This window comes from Ovis aries, chromosome 3 (genome assembly GCF_016772045.2).
Source record: "Ovis aries strain OAR_USU_Benz2616 breed Rambouillet chromosome 3, ARS-UI_Ramb_v3.0, whole genome shotgun sequence".
NCBI classification, from domain to species: Eukaryota; Metazoa; Chordata; class Mammalia; order Artiodactyla; family Bovidae; genus Ovis; species Ovis aries.
The window spans coordinates 57,330,843-57,355,685 of NC_056056.1; the positions used below are offsets into that span (position 1 = coordinate 57,330,843).

General features: G+C 43.1%; 1 long non-coding RNA gene across 1 annotated transcript; it reads right to left on the reverse strand.

Moving 5' to 3' along the window:
- Positions 1-371: 371 nt before the first annotated feature.
- On the reverse strand, positions 372-23,145 carry LOC132659394 (uncharacterized). Its single transcript, XR_009599819.1, has 2 exons — positions 21,325-23,145; positions 372-12,556 (listed from the first exon to the last, which is right to left on the reverse strand). It is a non-coding gene; the product is annotated as an uncharacterized LOC132659394 (long non-coding RNA).
- Positions 23,146-24,843: the final 1,698 nt, after the last annotated feature.

A 24,843-nucleotide genomic window follows, 5' to 3' on the forward strand; every position in this document is an offset into this window, starting at 1 on the left:
TTATGGAAGAAGGGAGAATTAATACTGGAAAAAACTAACAATCTTTGTTCTGATCCATCTGTATCAGTTTTTCCCTAGGATATGGTCTGTCCTTTCAATCTGTAGACGCAAATCTTTGTTTTAGGAAATTTTTCTTCTACAGCATCTGTGAATATCTTTTCTATTTTATTTATAGACTTTTCTACCTTCTGAATGTGGGCCTTTTTAATTTTAATCTTTGTGTTTATATTTGAACTCTTTGTAGATGTCTTCAATTTGAATAATCTTTCCTCCCAATATTTTCACAAGGTTTTTTTTCTGTTTTGCTTTGTTTTCATTTGTGCTCTCAATTGTATTCATTCAGAAAACCTTTTCAGTTCTATTTATTTCAGTTTTTATTGCTCCTAATATGATAGTTACCCTGATGAGGGTGTTTGTTCCTTCCTTTCTTTCTAAACTAGGCCAGTCTGCTTTCCGTCCCGTTCCGTGCCCTTAGAATCTCTTCTTTGCATTCTTGCATCTTTCCTTGAGTGCTCCTGTCAAGAAGAGACTATTTCAACTACATTCTTTGAGGTCATGGAAAATTATTCACTTGACTCTACTTCCTGAAGTAATCCCTCCTCTTTTTCTAAAATTTTATTTATTTTAATTGAATTATAACTGATTTACAGTGTTGTGTTACTTTTTGCTGTACAGCAAAATGGATCAGTTACACACACACACGCATATATATTCTTTTTAATATTCTTTCCCATTGTGGTTTATCCCAAGATATTGAAAATAGTTCCGTGTGCTATACGGTAGGATCTTGTTGTTTATCCATCCTATACATGATAGTTTGCATCTGCTAATACCAAACTCCCAATCCTTGCTTCTCCCAACCCCCTCCCCCTTGGCAACCGCTAGTCTGTTCTCTGTGAGTCTGTTTCTGTTCGTAGATAAACTCATTTGTTGTCATATTTTAGATTCCACATACAACTGTTATCACATGGTATTTGTCTTTCTCCTTCTGACTTATGAAGTAATCCCTCTTCGAGCGTATGCTTTTCATCTGCTTTTCGCTTACAGTGTCTCTCCTTTGGGAGGAGGTAATGGCCACTTAAGACCTATGAGCAGAGTAAGGAAAGGGGACTTGAAAGGTTCCACCATTCAAGAGACAGATTTGATTTTTTTGGTCCCATTTTTAACCTTGTGATACTGCCAGACAGATATATACACAATTTTTCCTTATAATATGAGATGACAATATATATACTATTTTGTACTCTGTTTCCTTCATGTCATATATCACAAAAATGTTTTTATGTCATTAAATATATTTCTCCCACATTATTAGAGTAGTTTCATTGCATTCCATTGGCATGATATATCATATTTTTTAACCCAATCTCTATTGGTGGACAATAGAGACAATCCCATTGTTTTCAGTAATTTATGCATAACTTAAAATCTCTTATTTTGACTCTCTAGATTTAAAGCTGAAGTTGTGAAGGATCTCCTAGGTTCTCACTCTGTCTCTTTTTTATTGAGATATAATTCAGTTCAGTTCAGTCACTTGGTCCAACTCTTTGTAACCCCATGGACTGCAGCATGCCAGGCTTCCCTGTCCATCACTAACTCCCAGAGATTGCTCAAACTCATATCCATCCAGTTGGTGATGGCATCCAACCATCTCATCCTCTGTCGTCCCCTTCTCCACCTGCCTTCAACCTTTCCCAGCATCAGGGTCTTTTCAAATGAGTCAGTTCTTTGCATCAGGTGGCCAAAGCATTGGAGTTTCAGCTTTAGCATCAGTCCTTCCAGGACTGATTTTCTTTAGGATTAACTGGTTTGATCTCCTTGCAGTCCAAGGGACTCTCAAGAGTCTTTTCCAACACCATTGCTCAAAAGCATCAATTTTTCTGCATTCAGCTTTCTTTATAGAAATAATTCACATGCCATTAAATCTATCATTTAAAAGTACACCTCAGTGGAGTTTCCCTCTTGGTCCAATGGTTAAGACTCCATGCTTCCAATTCGAGGGGTGCAGGTTTGACCTCTGGTCAGAGAATCAAGATCCCACGTGCTGTATGGAGCAACACTGAAAATCATAAATAAATAAATGTACAACTCTGTACTTCACAACTGTATAACTCAGTGGATTTTAGTATATTCACAGAGTTGTACAACTACCAGTATCTATTTCCAAACATCTGCATCACCCCAAAAAGGAACCTCATATCAATTAGCAGCATCCTTCCCATTCCTCTGGCCTCCTAGCTCCTGGCAACTACTAATCCACTGTCTGTCTCTATATGCCTATTCTGTACATTTCGTATAAGTGGAATTATATAATAAGTAGTCCTCTGTGACTGGCCACATTCATTTGACATAATGTTTTCAAGGTTCCTCCACACTGTAGCATGTATCAGCACTTAACTCTTTTTATGGCCAAATAATATTTTATTGTATTAATATACATTACATTTTGTTTATCCATTCATCAGCTGATGGACATTTGGGCTGTTTCCACCTTCTTGGATATTATGAAAATGTTGCTGTATAAGTTTTTGCAAGGACTTTAAAAAAAATTTTTATTAGAGTACAGTTGATTTACAATGTTGTGCTAGTTTCTGCTGTACAGCAAAGTGTATCAGTTATACATCTACATATGTATCACTCTTTCCTTAACATTCTTTCCCCATATAGGTCATTACAGAGTATTGAGGGGAGTTCCCTGTGCTATATAGTAGGTCCTTATTAGTTATCTACCTTGTATTAGTAGTGTGTATTTGTCGATCCCAGTCTTCCAATGTATCCCTCCCCTCCCCTGGACGTGCATTTTTCTTTTTTAAATTTTTATTTATTTACTTTTGGCTGTGCTGGGTCTTTGTTGCTGCTCGGGCTTTTCTCCAGTTGCGGTGAGTTGGGGCCATTCTCTAGGTTTTGGGTTTCTCATTGCAGTGGCTTCTCTTGTTGCAGAGCGTGGGCTCTAAGGTGCATGGACTTCAGTAGTTAAGGCTCCTGGGCTCTAGAGCACAGGCTCAGAAGTTGTGGTGCACGGGCTTAGTTTCTCCAAGGCGTGTGGGACCTTTCCAGATCAGGGATCAAGCCCGTGTCTCCTACATTCACAGGTAGATTCTTTACCACTGAGCCATCAGGGACACCCTGGACATATGTTTTTAACTCTCTTGGGCATACAACTAGTAGTGTAATTGCTGAATCATACAATAGGGCAGACATGTTCTTAATCTCTGTGTTTCTAATTCTACATGACATGAGCAACATCTTTCAAATTTAGTTTCTATACATTGAATCTACAGTTTCCTGCTTGGTCTGGTAGTCACTTTGCTTTAAGGGGTGGAGGAAGGGGCCTTTGATATAACTTAATGTTCCGCTGTTTTCATCTTATGTCTCTTGACTCACTTTACACAGTACTGCTTCATGGGGTCAGCAGACAGTTAAAGCACAATCTTCCTCCACTGGGCTAATTTAGGTGCCTCTCTCTACTCCATCTCTCTATTCCATCTAAAAACTGGTTGAAATTTCCCCTCTCCTGATATCTCCTGTGGGAGTTAGGCCCTTTTATATTCCTTCAGTATCATTTTAGTAGGGTTTTGGGGGAGGGAAGGCTATAAGCAAATTCCCAGTTTGTTTAACCAGAAGTTGCACTAATTATGCATGTCTTTCTGGTCATGGCTCATCTTTGAAAGAGACCAGCTATTTGTTAAAATTTAGTTTAGAAAAAGATGAGGCAAGGGATCTGGACAGACCACAGTTTTAAACGGACCTTTTCTCTTAAACATGGTATCAGCAAATTTGTTTTCTTCCTCGTTTTCAAGATTAAGGGAATCAGTGTGGTAACACTCCCTACGACAGGCTTTGTCTTAGTCTGCTTGGGCTGCTACAAAATATATATATATCATAGGCTGGGTAGCTTAACCAAGAAACATGGCTCACAGTTTTGGAAGCTGAGAAGTCCAAAATCAAGGCACCAGCAGATCTAGTGTCTGGTGGGAGCCTGCTTCCTGGTGTACACACTGCTGTCCTCTCACTATGTTCACACAGAGCAGAAGTGGTGGGGGAGCCCTGGGGTCTCTTTTATAAGGGCACTAATCTCATTCATGAGGGCTCCACCCTCATGACCTAATCACCTCCCAAAGGTCCCACCTCCAAGTATCAGCACACTGGGGACTGGGTTTCAACACATGCACTTTGAAGGGATACAAACATTCGGTATAGGGCAGACTTTCTCATACGGTTCCCTCATTCCCCACTCCCATCTCCCCTCCTCCCAGCAGGTCCCCTCAGCTAAGAGTCAGGTACATGAATAATTACTACGGTGCTTATGCATGGCTTCTCCATTACTTCCACTTCCCCAATTCCTGTGTCCTACAGGGTGGAGTTGCTTCTCTGGAATCTTTCCAGCTGCTCACCTTATGGTTCTAAACAATGGGACCATTAAGATGAGCATTGCGTTTACTTGGCAGTATACAGCTTCTTTATGTCACTGAAGCTGGAGACAGGTACAAGAATGTTTAGTACTGAATAGCAAAAAGCTGGAAATGTACAAATGACTGATACCAGGAGGAGTGATAAGTACACATATTCATACAATTCATACTCATATACATACTCATACAATTCAGCACATATTCAACACAATTGTTGAATTCATACAATTCAACACAATTTGTCAGTAAAAACTGAGTGAACTATATAGGTGCGCATAGCAGCATAGATGGGTCTCAAAAACATACTGTTGAGTGAAAAAAAGTAAATCACAAGAATATATACCATATAAGTTCAATAAAATGCAAAAACTTTCCCAAATTAAAATATATTGCAAAGGAAAATATTCATAAAGAGTAAAACTCTAAGAGGTACAAATTATTATGTGTGAAATAAACTACAAGGATATATTGTAAAACACATGGAATAGAACAAATATTTTATAATAACTATAAATGGAGCATAATCTTTAAAAATTGTGAATCACTATATTGTACAGCTGTAACTTAAGTAGTTGTATGACTATACTTCAATTTAAAAAGGGGAGAAAAAAAGAAAGAGAGTAAGCTTCTAAAGAAAACTAAGGGAATGAGTAAGTAAAAATTCAGCAAAATAGTTATTGCCCGGAGAGAGAAAAAAAGGGGTGTGACCGGGGAAGTCCACATAGGACCTTCTAAAGCACAAGTTAAATTGGATTTTTAAAGCTGGTTGGCAGGTACAAATTTTATTGTTATTGTTAAGCTGTACATATATGTTAAGTACATTCTTTTGTTAACATAATATTTCATAAAAAAATGGAGAGATTGCTTTCTTCTATTCCTTATCATTTAAAAATGGAGTTGCTTCTCTTCACTCTTTGGAGGGTTTTAAGGATGAGGAGAGAACCAAAAAATGCTTCCCCCACATGTTTTATCAATGACTCCTCTCTCCAGGGATCTGAATAACTCACATACACAGTGTGTGAAGGCACAGGGCATTATGAACCTTGGATTTCCATTTAACACTGTAGACAAAGTCTATGGAACACTGACATCAAGAAGTTTCTGACTTCCAAATGGCTTAGTTTTGAAACCTTTGAAAGGAAAATGGCTTTCATTGGAAGATGGCTTGTGTATTTGTTTGGAGTGTCGATACAACAGTGACAGAGGAAGAAGCTAAGAGGACCTCACCTCCACCTGGGGCTTCCCTAGTGGTTCAATCCCTGGGTCGGGAAGACCCCCCAGAGAAAGGAATGGCTACCCACTCCAGTATTCTGCCTGGAGAATTTCATGGACAGAGGAACCTGGCAGGTTACAGTCCATGGGGTCCCAAAGAGTCGGACACGACTAAGCGACTGAACTGAACTGAGCAACTAAACGACAAATGACGATGAGCGACTAACATTTTTTACCTTCATCTGGGCCTTGCTGACTCCCAGAGGGAAAGGGCTACAGAGAGTAGAACAGGAGCCAGGGAGAAGAGGTGGTCTGTGGAGAGCTGACTAACCCAAGGCAAGGCCTGCTGATCCAGGGCCTGAGTGGACCCATAACCACCCCAAAATGACATGACGCCTGTGGGAAGGGTCAATGATACCTTTCCCTACTCAGAAGCTGGATCTGTTCATGCCAGAACAAGTTGTGAGTTGAGGGCCAAAGGCTCTGTCTTGGCCCGGAAAAGCCTGCAAGTCAGAGCTTAGTGAATAGACAGGGGTGGGGATGGAGCAGTTAACAAGAGAGGTTGGCAGGGCAGTGCTGGGGAGGGAATGTGGACTTTATCCCATGCAGTGAGGAGCTGTTAAAGGGTTTAAGCCAGCAAGAGGTAGGATAAGATCTGATTGAGAAAATATATAATGAAAAAAATGCTAGTAAGGCTTCAGGAATTCACTTAAAGCAATCTGTACTGTATGAATCACATCAGCATCTATAATTACAGTAATGGCCATATGTGGGCACAATATGTGTTCACGCTACATAGAATATTTGGTGTGCATCAGGACTCAGAGGCCACTTGCAAAGTTCTGTGCCCACATCCTCCACTCCCAGGGCTAGGCTGCGGGGCTTCCCGGGTGGCTCAGATGGTAGAGTCCACCTGCAGTGTGGGAGACCTGGGTTCGATCCCTGGGTTGGGAAGATCCCCTGGAGAAGGGAATGGCCACCCACTCCAGTATTCTTGCCTGGAGAATTCCATGGACAGAGGAGCTTGGCAGGGTGCAGTCCATGGGGTCGCAGAGAGTCTGATACAACTGAGCGACTAACACTAGTTAATGATAATATTAAAACTGTTCTTCCTGACAGCAATGAACAGCTAATTCAGCTTCTTTCCTTAAGCTGGGGAGACCATGTCCCTAACACTAGGAGGAATGTTTGCCTTCCCATCTCCTATAAGGGTAATACACATCTAAGTCATGTAGTAGCTGTTACTTTTAACCACTTAAATATACGCCCCCAAACAGGAGAGGAACTAATACCCGACACATATTTATATTAATTAGGATTGTTAGCAAAACTAATAACTAGTATTATGACACCAGTCTTGAATTTGCCCGACTGACTCTTTTAATCCTCACAACATCTGCTGAGGTAGTTGTTATTGCCATTGGTATTATATAATCTTAACGATAAACTTAATTATACAATCTTTCATTCAGTATTCACATGCTGTGATAAATAAAGTCGAGGAGAGCAGACAGTACGTCTGTTATGTTTCCTCATGGAGCCTTTCTTGGTGCCTAGAACAGTGCCTGGCATGTGGTAAGCATTCAAACTGTGTTTGGTGAGCAAATTTTGAGTCCTCTTTTACACAAGTGACAACACCAAATCTCAGAGATGTTCAGTAGCTTACCAGCTATTAGGTCAGCAGCTAATCCCAAATCACATCTGTTGGGCTTCATCTTCTCAGTGGCTCCCAAATCGTCAAAGGTTTTATAAGGATCGCATAGTTTGTCAAGTTCCTAGCAATTAAACAGAAGGCTATTGAAAGATTAATTGCCACCTTCTAAAAAATCTTAACCATTTTGAGAACATAAGGCAGAATTTAGAGGTGAGCAGGAGAACGGCTGTGTTTAAACTTGCCATGTTTTAGAAAGATCTTACATTGAGAAATTCACACCTGGCATTTGAGAACAAAAGCTGGCACAGAACTCGAAAGAAGTATTGTTAGGAATTTTCCCAACTAAATCTTCCTAAGCTTATTATCAATAAAGAGGGTGTTTTCATTTAAATAGAGATCATTACGGCTTTATAGCTCTTTCTCCTCAACTGCAACCTCTGTTGGGCCAGGGTTCCAGTTTCCATGGGTCACTTGGTACTCATCATTCTTACCTCACTTGCTTGAAACAGCTGGCCAAGGAAGTCTGGGTCCTGATTCCAGACCTTTCCCCACACCCAGATTGGCCTGGGCACAAATTCTCTTATAAATTTCTCAATAGTCCACAGCCTCTGGAGGAAGCATAGAAAGATAAGATTACCTTTTCCCATAGAAAGGGTATTGAAGCAACTTTGTACAGGCTACCTTTGGTGAGAGAGGGAAGTTAAGTCTCTGAGAAAAGGCTCCATTGGGAGTAACAAGTCCTGTCCTATTCCCACTCCAATTATTTCTAGGCAGGAGTCCAGCCCAGGCTGTAAGGCAGACCCTCAGCCAGACAATGCAAGAGCAACTGATGTGTGAATGGACAGGTATTAATATTTACCCCAATCAAGAGAGAGTCCAGACTCTTTCCTGGTTCTATCATCCAGAACATGCCTAGACAGGAAACTGCAGAACACTGGCCTAAGACAATTGACGTTCTCTCCTCGCCGCAATGTGGGTAGTAATCAGAGGATGGACCCCTGATCTTTGACAAAGGAGTCAAGAACATACAATGGAGAAAAGACAATCTCTTTAACAAGTGGTGCTGAGAAAACTGGTCAACCACTTGTAAAAGAATGAAACTAGAACACTTTTTAACACCGCACACAAAAATAAACTCAAAATGGATTAAAGATCTAAATGTAAGACCAGAAACTATAAAACTTCTAGAGGAAAACATAGGCAAAACACTCTCCAACATAAACCACAGCAGGATCCTCTATGACCCAACTCCCAGAATGTTGGAAATAAAAAGAAAAAATAAACAAATGGGCCCTAATTAAAATTAAAAGCTTCTGCACAACAAAGGAAACCATAAGCAAGGTGAAATGACAGCCTTCGGAATGGGAGAAAATAATAGCAAATGAAGCAACGGACAAAGAATTAATCTCAAAAATATACAAGCAACTCCTGCAGCTCAATTCCAGAAAAATAAATGACCCAATCAAAAAGTGGGCCAAAGAACTAAACAGACATTTCTCCAAAGAAGACATACAGATGACTAACAAACATATAAAAAGATGCTCAACATCACTCATTATCAGAGAAATGCAAATCAAAACCACAATGAGGTACCATTTCACACCAGTCAGAATGGCTGCGATCCAAAAGTCTACAAGCAATAAATGCTGGAGAGGGTGTGGAGAAAAGGGAACCCTCTTACACTGTTGGTGGGAATGCAAACTAGTACAGCCACTATGCAGAACAGTGTGGAGATTCCTTAAAAAACTGGAAATAGAACTGCCATATGACCCAGCAATCCTACTGCTGGGCACACACACCCAGGGAACCAGAACTGAAAGAGACACGTGTACCCCAGTGTTCATTGCAGCACTGTTTTCAGCCAGGACATGGAAACAACCTAGATTTCTATCAACAGATGAATGGATAAGAAAGCTGTGGTACATACACACAATGGAGTATTACTCAGCCATTAAAAAGACTACATTTGAATCTGTTCTAATGAGGTGGATGAAACTGGAGCCTATTATACAGAGTGAAGTAACCCAGAAAGAAAAACACCAATACAGTATACTAACGCATATATATGGAATTTAGAAAGATGGTAACGACAACCCTGTATGCGAGACACCAAAAGAGACACAGATGTGTAGAACAGTCTTTTGGACTCTACAGGAGAGGGTGAGGGTGGGATTGTTTGGGAGAATGGCACTGAAACATGTAAATTATCACATGTGAAACAAATCGCCAGTCCAGATTCGATGCATGATACAGGGTGCTCAGGGCTGGTGCACTGGGATGACCCAGAGGGATGGGATGGGGAGGGAGGTAGGAGGGGGGTTCAGGATGTGGAACACATGTACACCCATGGTGGATTCAAGTTAATGTATGGCAAAACCAATACAATACTGTAAAGTAAATAAAACTGAGATTTTTTTAAAAAATGGAAAGATTTCAGATTTCTTGAATTCGCTGTAGTTTCAGTAACTAACATTGCATAGCTTTTTTATGATCTCAGAGCCATTTCTTTTGTTTTTTAAACTATATTTATTTATTTGGCTGTGCTGGGTCTTCATTGCTACCAGCAGGCTTTCTCTAGTTGCGGCAAGCCGGAGGTTACTCTCCAGTTGGGTGCGTGGGCTTCTCACTGTGGTAGCTTCTCTTGTTGCAGAGCATGGGCCCTAGAGCGCAGGCTTCAGTAGTTGTAGCACACGGACCTCCTTGCTCCGAGGCATGTGGAATCTTCCTGGACAGGGATCAAACCCGTGTCCCCTGCATTGGCAGGTGGATTCTTAACCCCTGGACCACCAGGGAAGTCTCTCTGAGCCATTTCTGATGTGCAAAGTATTTTCGCACGCACCTTCTGCTGAGGTAAGCAGACCAATATTATTATTCACAAATTAGAGATGGACATAGAGAGTATGTTATTTGTCCAAAGACATGTCATTCTCCCCAAAAGCAGCCTCCTGGTGGACTGTTGCTCAGTCATGGTGTTTGGCTTTCCTCCCTCTTCAAGTCAATTATCTACTACTTTTACATCATGAATTCTCAACCTTTGGTGTACCGTCACTTAGAGATTCTAATCTACCCTCACATTTGCAAGCATGTGAGCGCACACACACAATTTTGTATTAACTCTCAGGACTCTCAGAGATCCCCTGAAGACCATGGACACAAGGTTGAGAATCTTTTAGAATTAATATGTATGAGACCAAAAGGATGTAATTACCAAATGTAGTGAGTGAGTGAGTGAAGTCGCTCAGTCGTGTCCAACTCTTTGTGACCCCATGTACTGTAGCCCATCAGGCTCCTCCATCCATGGGATTCTCCAGGCAAGAACACTGGAGTGGGTTGCCATTTCCTTCTCCAGGGGATCTTCCCAACCCAGGGATCGAACCTGGGTCTCCCACGTTGTAGGCAGACGCTTTATCGTCTGAGCCACCAGAGTAGTAATAAACTGTATTTTCTCGTTTTGAAATTCAGCTACAGAACACATCTCAGGGACCGCTAGAGAAATTTGAATATGGAATATATATATACTAAATTTTATTAAGGAATTTTCTCAGGTGATATTAGGATAATTTTCTCTGATGTGATGATGGTGTTTATTTATGAGGATGCTTAAGGATTTTTAGGAGATACTTAAGTGTTTTTTTTCCTGATATTTATTTATTTATTTGGCTAATGATTATTATTTATTTAATAATCCTGATTACTATTTATTTATTTATTTGGGTCTTAGTTGCAGAGCACTGGTTTAGTTGCTCTGTGGCATGTGGGATCTTAGTTCCCCGATCAGGGATCAAACTTTGCCCCCTTCATTGCAAGGTGGATTCTTAACCACTAAACCACTGGGAAAGTCCCAGTGCTTAAGTATTGAGAGGTGAAATATCATGAAGTCTGCAACACATTTTCAAATGGTTCAGAAAAATATAAAAAGATACAAGATTTAATAATATGACATTTGCCAATATTACATTATTTTAAATCTATAAGAACAGCAATTGCATTTAAGTTAATCTAGTTTACAAAGAACATATAGCAAACTATTAGTAGTTTAATCTTGGTGGTGATATATGCATGTTCACTGAAGAGTTATTTCAACTTTTCTGTACATTGGAAAGTTTTCATAATAAAATACTGGGGTAAAAAGTTTCTGTTTGTGGTATCTCTCAGATCTGCTCCTCTATTAGTTATCTATTCCTATGTAAGAAATTACCCCCAAATTTAGTGACTTAAAACTACAAATATTTCCAGGTAAATACCCCAAAGAATTGAAAGCAGAGACTCAAAGAGATATTCATAGATCCACATTCATAGCAGCATTATTCACAATAGCCAAAAAGCAGACACAACTCAAGCGCCCATCAGTGGATGAATGAAAAAACCAGGTATGCTATACATACAATGGAATACTGAACTTCAGCCTTAAAAAGGAAGGAAATTCTAACACAGGCTATAGCATGGATGAACCCTGAAGACACTGTGTTAAGTGAAATAAGTCAGTCACGAAGGGACAAATAGTGTTTGATTCTATGTGTACAAGATAGCTTCTGCTGCTGCTGCTAAGTTGCTTCAGTCGTGTCTGACTCTGTGCGACCCCATAGATGGCAGCCCACCAGGCTCCCCCGTCCCTGGGATTCTCCAGGCAAGAACACTGGAGTGGGTTGCCATTTCCTTCTCCAACACATAAAAGTGAAAAGTGAAAGTGAAGTCGCTCAGTCGCGTCTGACTCTGCGACCCCATGGACTGCAGCCCACCAGGCTCCTCCATCCATGGGATTTTCCAGGCAAGAGTACTGGAGTAGGGTGCCATTGCCTTCTCCGGTACAAGATAGCTAGAGCAGTCAAATTCATAGAGACACAAAGTACAATAGTGGTTGCCAGGGGCTGGATGGGAGAATGAGGAGTCAGTATTTGATGGATTTGGAGTTTCAGTTTGGGATCATGAAAAAGTTCTGGATATGCTTGTGCTGTTGATTGCACACTATAAATATACTTAATGGCAATGAACTGTAAATCTAAAAGCGTTAAATTGGTAAATTTTATGTTATGTATATTGTACCACACACATCATCAACCCACAAACAAAACATATATCATCTCACAATGTGTGCGTGCTAAGTCACTTAAGTCATGTCCGACTCTTTGCAACATTATAGACCGTAGCCCACCAGGCTCCTCTGTCCATAAGATTCTCCAGGCAAGAATACTGGAGTGAGTTGCCATGCCTTTCTCCAGAGGATATTCCCAATCCAGGGATCGAACCTGTAGATCTACCGTATTCTTTTTCCATTTTTCTGAAACAAAACAAGCCTCATTATTTGGATATTTCAATAAATAAATCCACAAAGGTAGAAAATCTCAGGACAAATCACATTTTGACAAAAAGCTCTGAATCAGGATAAAACAGCCAATTAACAGTTGAACCAGAAACTGCCAACATTTGAACTTATTTTACTTGTTGCTGTATGTATGTAAATAATATAAAGAAAAACTCTAATTCAGAAAAATAATAAAGTGGGAAATGACAAACTGGAAACAAAATAATTTAAACCATTTAAAGACCCAGTTTACAACATAGGAAGAAAAGCATCACCTTTCTTAATATAAACTGATTAAGAACTAAGTACTCCATCTAGCTTTTCCCCTGCTCTGAGTGATGTCTTCTTGCCCATCTGCTTTGGATGCCCACTGATCCATTAATCAGAACCTTCTGTAGTCCTTTCCCAAGTACTCATGATCTAATAAATAGGCCAAGTGGATAACTCTCTTTCAAAAGAGTACAGAATTTCTGCCCTTTTCATCTCTACTTTCCAAGTATCTTTGGCTTGAGCTTATCTCATTTTTTGCAGCTTAAGAACTCAGGGAAAGTTGCCCATGAGGGCACAGGTAGGATCTCCCCACCTCTGTGAGGCGACTCCTTGTGCCTTAAGCTGGGTGAACCGCTGGATAGAAATGTACGGTTCCCCCCATTCAAGGAACAGGAAGAGAACCCAAGAAATCCAGTTCCAGCTTCCCTTCCCATTTTCAGATCACTTCAGCGATTCCACACTACACTAATTAGGCAAAAACTTATTTAGGTCTCTTGAGTTCTTTTCGACACCAAAATTTCATATTTTAAATTGTTATATAAACCGTAAGCCTGTCAACTTCATCCTTTCATGCTTTTTTATATTTTCAATTTTCTTTGGAAAGAGCTTTCGTAATCTCAAGATTAAAACCAAAAAAAAAAAGTTCTCCTGTATTTATTTCTAGTACTTTCATATGGCTTAGTTTCTCAATCCATCTGGAACTTATTTGGGGTCTTTTCTCAAATTTATGGGTGAATTAATCCCTCCAGCAGCATTTCCTCATTTATTAGAAATGTTTCCTTTACAAGTAAAATATTCTTTTATTCTCATAGCTATTTCTGGATTGTATTATGTCCCAATGTTTTATTCTACTGATTCTATGTCTCCAAATGTTGTTTTTATTACTATAGCTTCAAGGTATATTTTGATATCTAAAAGGACAGCCTCTCATTTTTTTCTTTCCCCAACTTTTCTTGGCTCTTTTCTTCGTAGTTCATAGGTTTTACAACCTGAGGTAAATCTGAGTCAGTTTTCTCATCTGAAAAGATTAATAGACTATGGGCTCTAGAGTCATTTTGTCTGAATATCAGCAACGATCCACTCAGGCGAATGGAAAGTCTTCTATTTGAGCAGAGGCGGTTTAATATAGGGAACTGGTGACAAGATATGGAAAGACTAAGTATCTTAATGCAAAAATAGGAGGCTAGGGACTTCCCTGGTAGTCCAGTGGTTAAGAATCTACCTGCCAATGCTTTTTTTTTTTTTTTTTTAGTTTTTTATTTTTTAAATTTTACAATCTTTAATTCTTACATGCATTCCCAAACATGAACCCCCCTCCCACCTCCCTCCCCATAACATCTTTCTGGGTCATCCCCATGCACCAGCCCCAAGCATGCTGCATCCTGCGTCAGACATAGACTGGCGATTCAATTCACATGATAGTATACATGTTAGAATGTCATTCTCCCAAATCATCCCACCCTCTCCCTCTCCCTCTGAGTCCAAAAGTCCGTTATACACATCTGTGTCTCTTTCCCTGTCTTGCATACAGGGTCGTCATTGCCATCTTCCTAAATTCCATATATATGTGTTAGTATACTGTATTGGTGTTTTTCTTTCTGGCTTACTTCACTCTGTATAATCGGCTCCAGTTTCATCCATCTCATCAGAACTGATTCAAATGAATTCTTTTTAACGGCTGAGTAATACTCCATTGTGTATATGTACCACAGCTTTCTTATCCATTCATCTGCTGATGGACATCTAGGTTGTTTCCATGTCCTGGCTATTATAAACAGTGCTGCGATGAACATTGGGGTACATGTGTCTCTTTCAATTCTGGTTTCCTCGGTGTGTATGCCCAGAAGTGGGATTGCTGGGTCATAAGGTTGCCAATGCTTTTGAACTACGGTGCTGGAGAAGACTCTTGAGAGTCCCCTGGACAATAGGGAGATCAAACCAGTCAATTCTAAAGAAAATCAACCCTGAATATTCACTGGATGGACTGATGCTGAAACTCCAGTACTCTGACTACCTGATGCAAAGAGTCAACTCACTGGGAAAGACCCTGATGCTGGGAGAGATTGAAGGCAGGAGGAGGGGGTGACAGAGGATGAGATGGTTGGATGGCTTCACCAACTCAATGAACATGAGTTTGAGCAAACTCTGGGAGATGGTGAAGAACAGGGAAGCCTGGCGTGCTGCAGTCCATGGGGTTGTAAAGAGACAGACACAACTTAGAGACTGAACAACAAGAGACTTCCCAAGTGGCCCAGTGGTTAAGATTCCCTGCTCCCAATGCAGTCCCCTGAGTGTGTTTAGTACTTTATCAGTTATTGACATTGCCCCATCTCATTCTCCCAACAAAAGCTCTGATGCAGACAGGGCAAGCTTCATTTTCCCTGCTCAACAGCAATGGAATCCAAGAATTCAAGAAGATAAGTGGTAGACCCAAAGGCCAGGGGGGCTTGGGACAAAGCCACCTCACTCATGTTCAGGATGCTTCCTACTAATATCCCAGGTGGCCTCCCACAAGCATGTGTGAGATAATGAGCATACACACACGTGTGCATCACACACACGCACACACAATAGGTTCAAATCTCTGAAGAGAAGGTTCATGCCTTATCAATCTTAATATTCCTGCACCAGGTAAAGCACCTGGAAGCTAGGAAAGAAGTGATTGTTGGCCTTAATTCCTGGAAAGGACCCTCCTGGGGGATGGAAGAAAGAATATATGTGAGGATTACAGCCAGAGCCAGGGGTCAAGATTAGCGTGACCAAACTCTACAAGGCTCTGGCCCTTGATTCTAGCTTTACCCAGCCCTTTCTCAGGTCATCAAAGAGCAGAGGGCATGGTCACCAGGAGGGAAACAAATCTGCCCACTGGCTCTGTGCACCCCCGCTCCCAGGGGATGTAACAATTTCTTGTGGGCAGTGGGGTCCCTGACAGGCAGGAGCTTGCTCTAAACCTACAGTAGAATCACCCCAGGGCTGCCCATCCAGGGCCTGGCATCCACACTGGTCCCTGACAAACCGGTTGGAGCAGGAGCCTCATTCATGTGCGTATGGATCACTTACAGGAAGCATGGGACACTAAAGATTAGAAGACTAAGCTAATAAAATGGTTGCCATTGGACATCAGTGTTTGCCAGGCACTTTCTACATGAATATTTCTGGTTCTATTCTTCACTCAGCCAGGGCAAGCCGTGGGCACTGCTGGGGTCTGCCTCAGCCTGTGGCACTGGCTTCAGCTGTGAACTTGTTCTCCTCCGACACGTCACGGATGCTGCAACCTCAGTTGATTTGGCTTGGCTCTGCATCTGTGCTTTTTCTCCTTATCCTGAATGGGGAGCCACTCTCTCCTGTCTGCCTAAAGATACCCGGAGCAGGGGCACTGGGATGGGCTTGGCGCGGGTGGCCCAGGCAGCTGCCCACGCCGCTGCTCCATGCTTTCAAGAGCTCTGCTGCCTGCCCCATTCTCCTCCCTGCCCACAGGCGTCCTAGCGCCCTTGGGAGTCGACAGGAAGAGACAGGGTCGTGAATTAGACAGCGGGCAGTGGGTGGGAAGAATAAAAGCCAAAGGCCTGGGCGGGTAGTGGTGGGAGGAATTGGGAGATTGGGATTGACACGTATACACTATTGATATTGTGTAAAAAATAGATAACAAATAAGAACATATTGTATAGCAAAGGGAACTCTACTTAATGCACTGTGGTGACCTGGATGGGAAGAAGTTCAAAAGGGAAGGGGTACATGTATATGTATGGCTGATTCATTGTACAGCAACTATATTCCAATAAAAATTAATTCAATTTTTTTTTAAAGCCAAAGGCCTAGATGGGGACTCTGAGACCCTATGCCCTCTGTCCCAGTTACCTCTCAGGACTCATTTTTTTCTTTCTCTTTTTAAAAAATATTTATTTATTTGGCTGCCCCGAGTCTTAGTTGCACTGGGGATCTTTAGTTGTGGCATGCAGTATTCTTGGAGGCTTCCTAGGTGGTTCAGTGGGTAAAGAATCCACCTGCAGTACAGTAGACAAAGATTCGATCCATGGAACGAGAAGATCTCTGGAGGAGGGCATGGAAATCCACTCCAGTATTCTTGTTGGAGAATCCCATGGACAGAGGACCCTGGTGGACTACAGTCCATAGGGTCACAAAGAGCAGAACATGACTAAGCACATACATAGTATTCTTAATTGTGGCATGTGGGATCTAGTGCCCTGGCCAGAGATTGAACCCAGGCCCCCTGCAGAGTCTTAGCCACTGGACCACCAGGGAAGTCCCAGGCTCATTTCCCCTTTCTCTCCACTCACATCACTCTTCACTGCTCCTGGAACAGGCCAGGGCCTTTGCACCACTCTTCACCCAGACGGCACTGTGCTCCCTCCTGCTTCCTGTTCCACACTCTGTTCTGATGTCATTTTCTCGCTGAGGCCTTCCTTGACCACCTTCCTACAATCACAAGACCCACTCTCCACACCCTTGCCTCTTCCCTGGCTCCTCTCACCACCCACCTTACTTATCCGGCTGATTGATCGAGCTCCCCACCTCTGAAGTTTGGTCTGTTTGCTCACTGCTGTCTGCAGCACTGAAGCAGCACCTGACACATAGCACAGGCTCAGTGATATTGTGAAATTCTTGCATGGATGAGGCTCGCCTGTGAGCTGATTCCAGGCAGCCTTGGGTTTGGGTCAGCCCTGCTCCCTTCTGGGCCTGGCTTAGTTCCTCTAACGACGAGGGCACATGTGCCACTGGGTAAGCTGCCTTCCAGTGGTAATAACTGATGAGTCTGGACAATATCCTCTTACCACCCAAGCAAAGCTCAAACAGAAGGCAATGAGGGCAGGGAGGCAGGAAGCAGCTGCCAGTATGACTAACTGGGATCTTAGGTCATCATCCCCCAGTGCCAATCCTTACAGGTCTCAGCATGGCTCAGGATTACTGAGACTCATGTGGCCAGACCCGGTTCAAAAGGGCCACAAGGAGCGCTTGGAAAAACAACTCCATTTTAGGGAGCTGACACAGAGGCCTGGAGGAGGAATTGAGATTTGATGAACTCTGTACAAAAATTTTGCAAAACCAGACTTGATTCAGTTCTTTGGGTTTTTTGGCTTCACTGGGCCTTTGTTGTGGCACTTGGGCTTTCTCCAGTTGTGGCTCGTGGGGGCTACTCTCTGTTGTGGTGCACAGGCTTCTCTTAGTTGTGGTTCACGGGCTCTCTAGTTGCAGTGCTCAGGCTTAGTTGCCCCATGGCATGTGGGATGGCATCCCTGCCCAGGGAGCGAACCTGAGTCCTCTGCAATGGAAGGGGGATTCTTAACCACTGGACCACCAGGCAAGTCCCTGATTCAGTTCTCATTCAAGCCATATTTATAAGGGCTTCCTCAGCACCAGGCACTTCTCTAGGGGGCAATAGAGTCGTGAACCCCATGAGTGAGGTCCAGTCTTGACCTGTACATTGATTTGTGTCCCAGCATGTCATCCCTCGCCAAGGCCTGGTGTCATTTTCCTTGCAACTTCCTGCTCCCAGTACCTTAAGTCTTCCCAGATCTACTGGCTACATTTAGACAGATGCCCTTTATCTCAAAAACAACCAGCAGCAACCACTCGCACCTCTGACAGACCAATGAGACAGCGCTCGTTCTCCTGTAGTCCTCTCTGGCATCCACGTCACGTCAACTTTGCATTCTGTCCCCGTTCTGGGAAACTCCAACTCTCTTCCTCATTCTCAGCACCTTCATGTCTTTGGTCCTACCACTCCCTGACAAAGTCACCTTCTCTACCTGTTGGGTTAATTGCCCCAGTGGCTCCCAAACTAATTGTATGTCTCCTGTATTCAGCGCCTTTGTGCATTCATCCACATTGGAGCTGTCTCTCCCCTCCCTTCTCTCTGCCTCTTCAGCACGGCTGATACCTCACCCTCTCACCTTCAAGGGGAGACAGACTCCTCTCAGTTCCCCAACTCTTGATAAACTCGCTACCACCCAGAATACCCGCTTTTCATGAGGGCATCGTCATCTGTACATGCACACATCTTTCCATGTAATTACCAGCCGTTTCCTGTATGTATGTCTTATTTTTCCCTGAGACTGTGAACTCCTTGAGGGCAAGGACAAGTTCCTTTTTTGTTCTTCTTGGCCTCGAGGTATGTGGGAATCTTAGTTCCTCAACCAGGGTTTAAACCTATGCCCCCCTGCATTGGAAGCACAGTCTTTACCTCTGGACTGCCAGGGAAGTACTGAGGGCAAGAACAATTTCTATTTTTCAGTGTCCTATACAGCTCAGTACCCACTCACTCTGCTATCAATCTGACCTGGATTTACCAAGTGATGATATTTAAGAAGAACGTTGTTGTTCTTTAGTTGCTAAGTTGTGTCCGACACATTTGTTACCCTGTGGACTGTAGCCTGCCAGGCTCTTCTGTCCATGGGATTTCCCAGGCAAGAATACTGGAGCAGGTTGCCATTTCCTACTCCAGAGGATCTTTCCAACCCAGGGGTCGAAATTGCACTGGCAGGTGGATTCCTTACTACTGAGACACCAGGGAAGCCCTTAAGAAGAATACATTTGTGGAAGTGTGTATTCGTTTTTAGATGTTAAGAGGAAAATATAGAATACAAGATTATGTTATGGTCTGAGGACCACGGTATAAACTATGTACTCATAAAGGTAAACCTGGAAGGAGATCAGTAAAAAATAGAAGTGTTTTGTCAGGGTTGTTGGATTATGAGTGATTTGTTTAACAATCCGTAAATTTTGTGAGTGTGCGGCTTGTGCATTTGAAAAGAGGCTTTTTGTTGTTGTTTTTTTAAGTACATAGAGGGCTTTAAATGTCATTGAAACATTCCACTCTCGGGTACAAATTCTTCAAGGCTTTCTTAGGAAAGAAGAGGGGATGGGAGCAGGTTAAGCAGGGTTGGCAGTTCTTCAGAGATTTCAATCAAGTCATATTTATACACAAATAGCTAAGCAAAGTGGCGGGGGGTGGGGGGAACCAAAGTCCAAGTTTTGCCTACAAATGTTTATTCCCTGAGGATGGGACAGAAAAATAAACAGTTTAAAATAACCCACGAAATCATGTGAGCTGTAGAGATTTTTTTTTTCTCTCTCCCAGAAGAAGAACTGTATTCTTGAGTTTCCTGGTGTTTTGTGCTCTGAAGCCCTGGCAGCAGGGGGTGCGACTGGGGGAGGGAGAGGCAGGGTATACCCTCCTTGGTGGACAGCTCTGGGCACAGGTTTCCTCTGATTCCTTAACTTTTTTTGACGTGTATATTTTATTCATATCAGACTGTGGGCTCTCAAATATGAAGACCATGTCTTTTCTGGTGTCTTTCTGGTGGGAGGAGTGGGGGTGCAGCCCCATTCCACCTGCTAGATCTTAGTTCTCAGACCAGGGATTGAACCCGTGTCCCCTGGAGTGGAAGCACAGAGTCCTAACCACTGGACCCCCAGGGAAGTCCCTAGGACCATGCTCTTTCTGTCAGAGTGGTGGCCCCACAGTATACCTAATATAAGGGGAGCCCAAGAGATCATTTGTCCAATGCCCTCATCAGACCCAGGAAGACCAGACTCAGAATGAGGCATGTGCAGAGGCCATACAGCCTGGGACTCCTGGGGGAACTGGTTTTAGAGAGCTCTGGAGTGCACAAGCCCAGCCCCCACAGTGTTGCTCAGGTGTTTGTAACATTCCTCTGACAAGTGTGGGTTGAGCCTAAATACACCCCAGCCCAGAAACATGGCAGAAGGGCGACAAGGAACAAACTGTACTCTTAACACTGAGGAGCTTAGGATTCAGAGAGAGGGGGAGATGGGGCAAGTTCGCAGATAACCGGAATACCAAGCAGAACGGAAGAAGCATTGCAAGAGGCACATGCGAAAGAGGAAGAAGCCTCTGACAAAGTAGGCTGAGAATGTCTCCGTTGGCCTGAGGCTGGCATTAAGGGGTTCAGGATGATGCAAATGAGGTCAGAGGCACCGAGACAGTTGTATTCATTTAACAAATCCTTGCTAATCACCAACTACTGGTGCCAAGTAAGGTTTTAGGTATTTGGGAAGCAAATCTCTCCCCTTGTGAAATTTACATTCAATAAGAGTAGAGACACTACACAAGATAAATAAGTATTATAAAAGTTGGTCCTAACCAACTGATGTGTGTGTGTGTGTTCAGTTGTGTTCAACTCTTTACAGCCCCATGGACTGTGGGCCCACCAGACTCCTCTGTCCATGAGATTTTTCAGGCAAGAATACTGGAGTGGGTTGCCATTCCCTTCTCCAGGGGACCTTCCTGATCCAGGGATCGAACCCAAATCTCTTGCATCTACTGAAGTGACAGGCGGGTTCTTTACCACTAGAGCCACCTGGGAAGACCAGTAGGCTGGTGAGAATGTAAAACTGCAGCTGCTATGGAAAAACAGCATGTTAGCTCCTCAAAAAATTAAGCATAGAATTATCATTAGATCCAGCAATTACACTGCTGGGTATATACTCACCCCATGCAGAAAACTGGGATAAGAGTGGTCCAAAGAGAAGGATCAGCAAATGCAAAAGCCCAGAGGCAGAAATTGTCAGGAGACCACTGTGACAGAGCCACTGTCACGAGAATCCATTGTTTTACTTCTGTGTCTCTTCAGTCAATTCCAATGGTCCTAGTATTGTGGGAGTCACTCAGTCATGTCCGACTCTCTGTGATCCCATGGGCTGTAGTTCGCCAGGCTCCTCTGTCCATGGAATTCTTCAGGCAAGAATACTGGACTGGGTTGCCGTGCCCTCCTCCAAGGGATCTTCCCGACCCAGGGATTGAACCCAGTCTCCTGCATTGCAGGTAGATTCCTTACCGTCTGAGCCACCAGGGAAGCCCTGGTACTAAGTACTAGTAGCAACGGTCCTAGGGAGACTGTTAATAGTGGGACTGGGAAAAACTTTGCTCAGCTCTGAGGGGCAATACACAGAGCAGAGGGTCTTATTTGGGTGAGGGTGGGAGGAGTGACCTGGCTTTACTGAATTCAGCAAAGTCACTGTAGACTCTAGCAGTTTACTTCTATGGGGAATGTGATCACTCAGACCATAGGGCTGCATGTGACCATTAATTCATTTCTCTGGAAACAATTCTGTTAGGACAGGAACTGAGAATTCTTTCTCCATGACTTGTGGCTGAGTTTGTGTTCTGTGAGAACACTGGGTTTTGCATTTCTCATTACACTGCTCTCATAGCTCCTGGGTTTGGAAACGGTCACTGCCATTAAATTCTTTTATGGCTTTCACCCCCATCAAACCAAGGATAAAGGTGAATAAAGAACTCATCCTGAGTAGACTGCTCCAACACCCCAAGACAATTCCTCTTCATAAAACCTAGAGTTTCATGCCAGGGACATTACATAAAAATAAAGCCAGAGTAACCAAGTGCCAATTACATTTTTATGGACAATGAGTCCATAACATGCTATGAGATGAAATCTTTCTTTCAAGATATTTTAATTGCCAGATGCAAAAGACAGTCGACTGTTTGCTTGTTGAAGCTTTTCCAGCCTTGTGGCTAATGCCCATTGTAGCTGCATTAAAGGCTCTGGGGCATCTCTGCCCAGATGTGATGGCCAAGAACCAGCGATGACTTCAGCATGAGCTTTCTCCACCTGCCAGCTCCGCCATCTTGGCTGGGCCTGCATACCAGCTGCCTGACTCCATCTGACTAGGAGGTCCCATTGGATTGTGCGTCCTTGTGTAGAGGCCAATACTCACAGTGAAGTTTTTTAGGAAACAAGCTCCAAGTCTAAGGCTGAGGGATGTTGTGGGCCTAAGGGTGGTCTCTGGAGGGATCATCTCTGAAATTCTCTGCTAAGACCCAGTGTGTCTAAGCCACAGTATTATGGAAAGCACATAGGAAGGAATAGAAGACAAGAAGTCTGAAGCTAACCGTGGTTTTTATCTTGGTACTGGTTATCTCCGACTTACTTAACTCACCCCAGAGCCACACCCTGCTCAACTCTGCTCTGTGCCCCTGGAGACTGATCTGTACAGACATCCACAGGCTCCCTGTGTTCTGGCCTAAGGAAAGCCAATGGGGATCTCTAGGAGAGGGAGGTTGGGTGTGAGTTCCCAAACTCCTTCCTGGGTCTCCACGGGCTGTAGTCTCCTTCTCCTGCAGGTATCTCTCTACAGGTTCTGGTAACTGCATCCTCTTCTCTCTTTTGCAGGCCCAGGTTGCTCCCCCAAACTCCACACTGTCCCTTGCAGTTCCCCCACTTCTGTAAAGAGTTCCTTTTTTGAATTCTGCTGAAATGATCCGGTTAGAGTGTGTCCTCTGTCCTCCTGCCAAAACCCTGACTGATGAAGCCATGAGTGAGCTGGGTGGCCCTGATCATACTAGCTGAGGCCTTGGTTTTCTCATCTTTATAATGGAGATGAACAAGCCAGTTCTTACACACTCGTTCCAGAGTTTTCATTAAGTTTATGGTAGATGTAAAGCACTTAACAAACATGTCTTAAAAATAAATACGTTAAGTTTCATGATTCCAGGAATGCCTAAAAATAACATGCTATCTTAAAAAAAAATTGTTTTTATTTATATATTTTTGGCTGTATTGGGTCTTTGCTGCTCAGGCTTTTCTCTAGTTGTCAGACATGTCCTGACTTTATTTATTTATTTATTTTTTTGGTAAGCTTTACAAAATTTCATTTTATATTGGAGTATAATTGATTTACAAGGCTGTGTTAGTTTCAGGTGTATAGCAAAGTAGTTTAGATATATATATACATACATGTATGTATTCTTTTTCAGATTCTTTTCGCATATAGGTTATTGCAGAATATTGAGTAAATTTCCCTGTGCTATACAATAGGTCCTTGTTGACTGTTTTTTAAGATTTTTTGATGTGGATCATTTCTTTAAAAGCCTTTCATTGAATTTGTTACAATATTGCTTCGGTTTTATGTTTTGGTTTCTTGGTCCTAAGGCTCATGGGGTCCTAGCTCCAGGAGCAGGAATCGAACCTGTACCCACCCCACACCACCATTCCTTCTCACATTGGAAGGTGAAGTCTCAACCCCTAGACCTCCAGGGAAGTCCTTCTATTTTATATACAGTATGTATGTGAATCCCAAACTCCTAATTTATCCCTCCCCACTCACCTTTCCCCTCTGGTAACCATCAGTTTGTTTTCAAAGACTGTGAGGCCATGTTTGCTCTGTAAAACATGTCCTGACTTTAAATGCCACTTCTGACACACCCTATATGTGTGACCTTAAAGAGAGCATTTAATCCCTCTGTTTTCGTCAGGTCTTTTAAGTGGGGGTTGTCTGCCTTACTTAAGTACAAGATGACAGTGAAAGTCCCTTGTAAATGAAATTGAGCTCTTGGCAATTGATCCCCCAAGGCTTCTTTAAATACGTCATCTCTAATTATTCACCATCTGATTAAGAGGGGGAAGTGAGAGTCACCCTGATGTGAGACTCAGAGGAACGGTGTAGGTCTTGTGCTCAGTCGCTTCAGTTGTATCTGACTCTGCCACCCCATGGACTGTAGCCCACAGGGCTCCTCTGTCCATAGGATTCTCCAGGCAAGAATACTGGAGTGGGCTGCTATGCCCCTCCTCCAGGGGATCTTCCTGACCAGCATCTCCTGCAGCTCCTGCATTGCAGGTGGATTCTTTACCGCTGAGGTCTTGGGAGAAGGCAGTTAGGGGGCAAGACAGATGAGGGCCAGATGTTCTGACTACCTAGCATGAAACAGCCACCCTGGGCTGGCAGCAGTCCAGACACAGGAGTTGGTTCACAGGCAGAAAAGACCAGTCCTTGCCCTGGAGGACTTTACCCTTTAACCAGGGAGCTAAGTGTAACCCACAGAAAATCGTTTCAGTTCAGTTCAGTTCAGTCGCTCAGTCATGTCCGATTCTTTGCAACCCCATGAATCGCAGCACGCCAGGCCTCCCTGTTAGGGGGGTTATAACTGCCATGTTGGGTGCCTCACAGGAAGCTCGCCATGCACGGGAACACCTCCATCAGGCAGCAAGGAA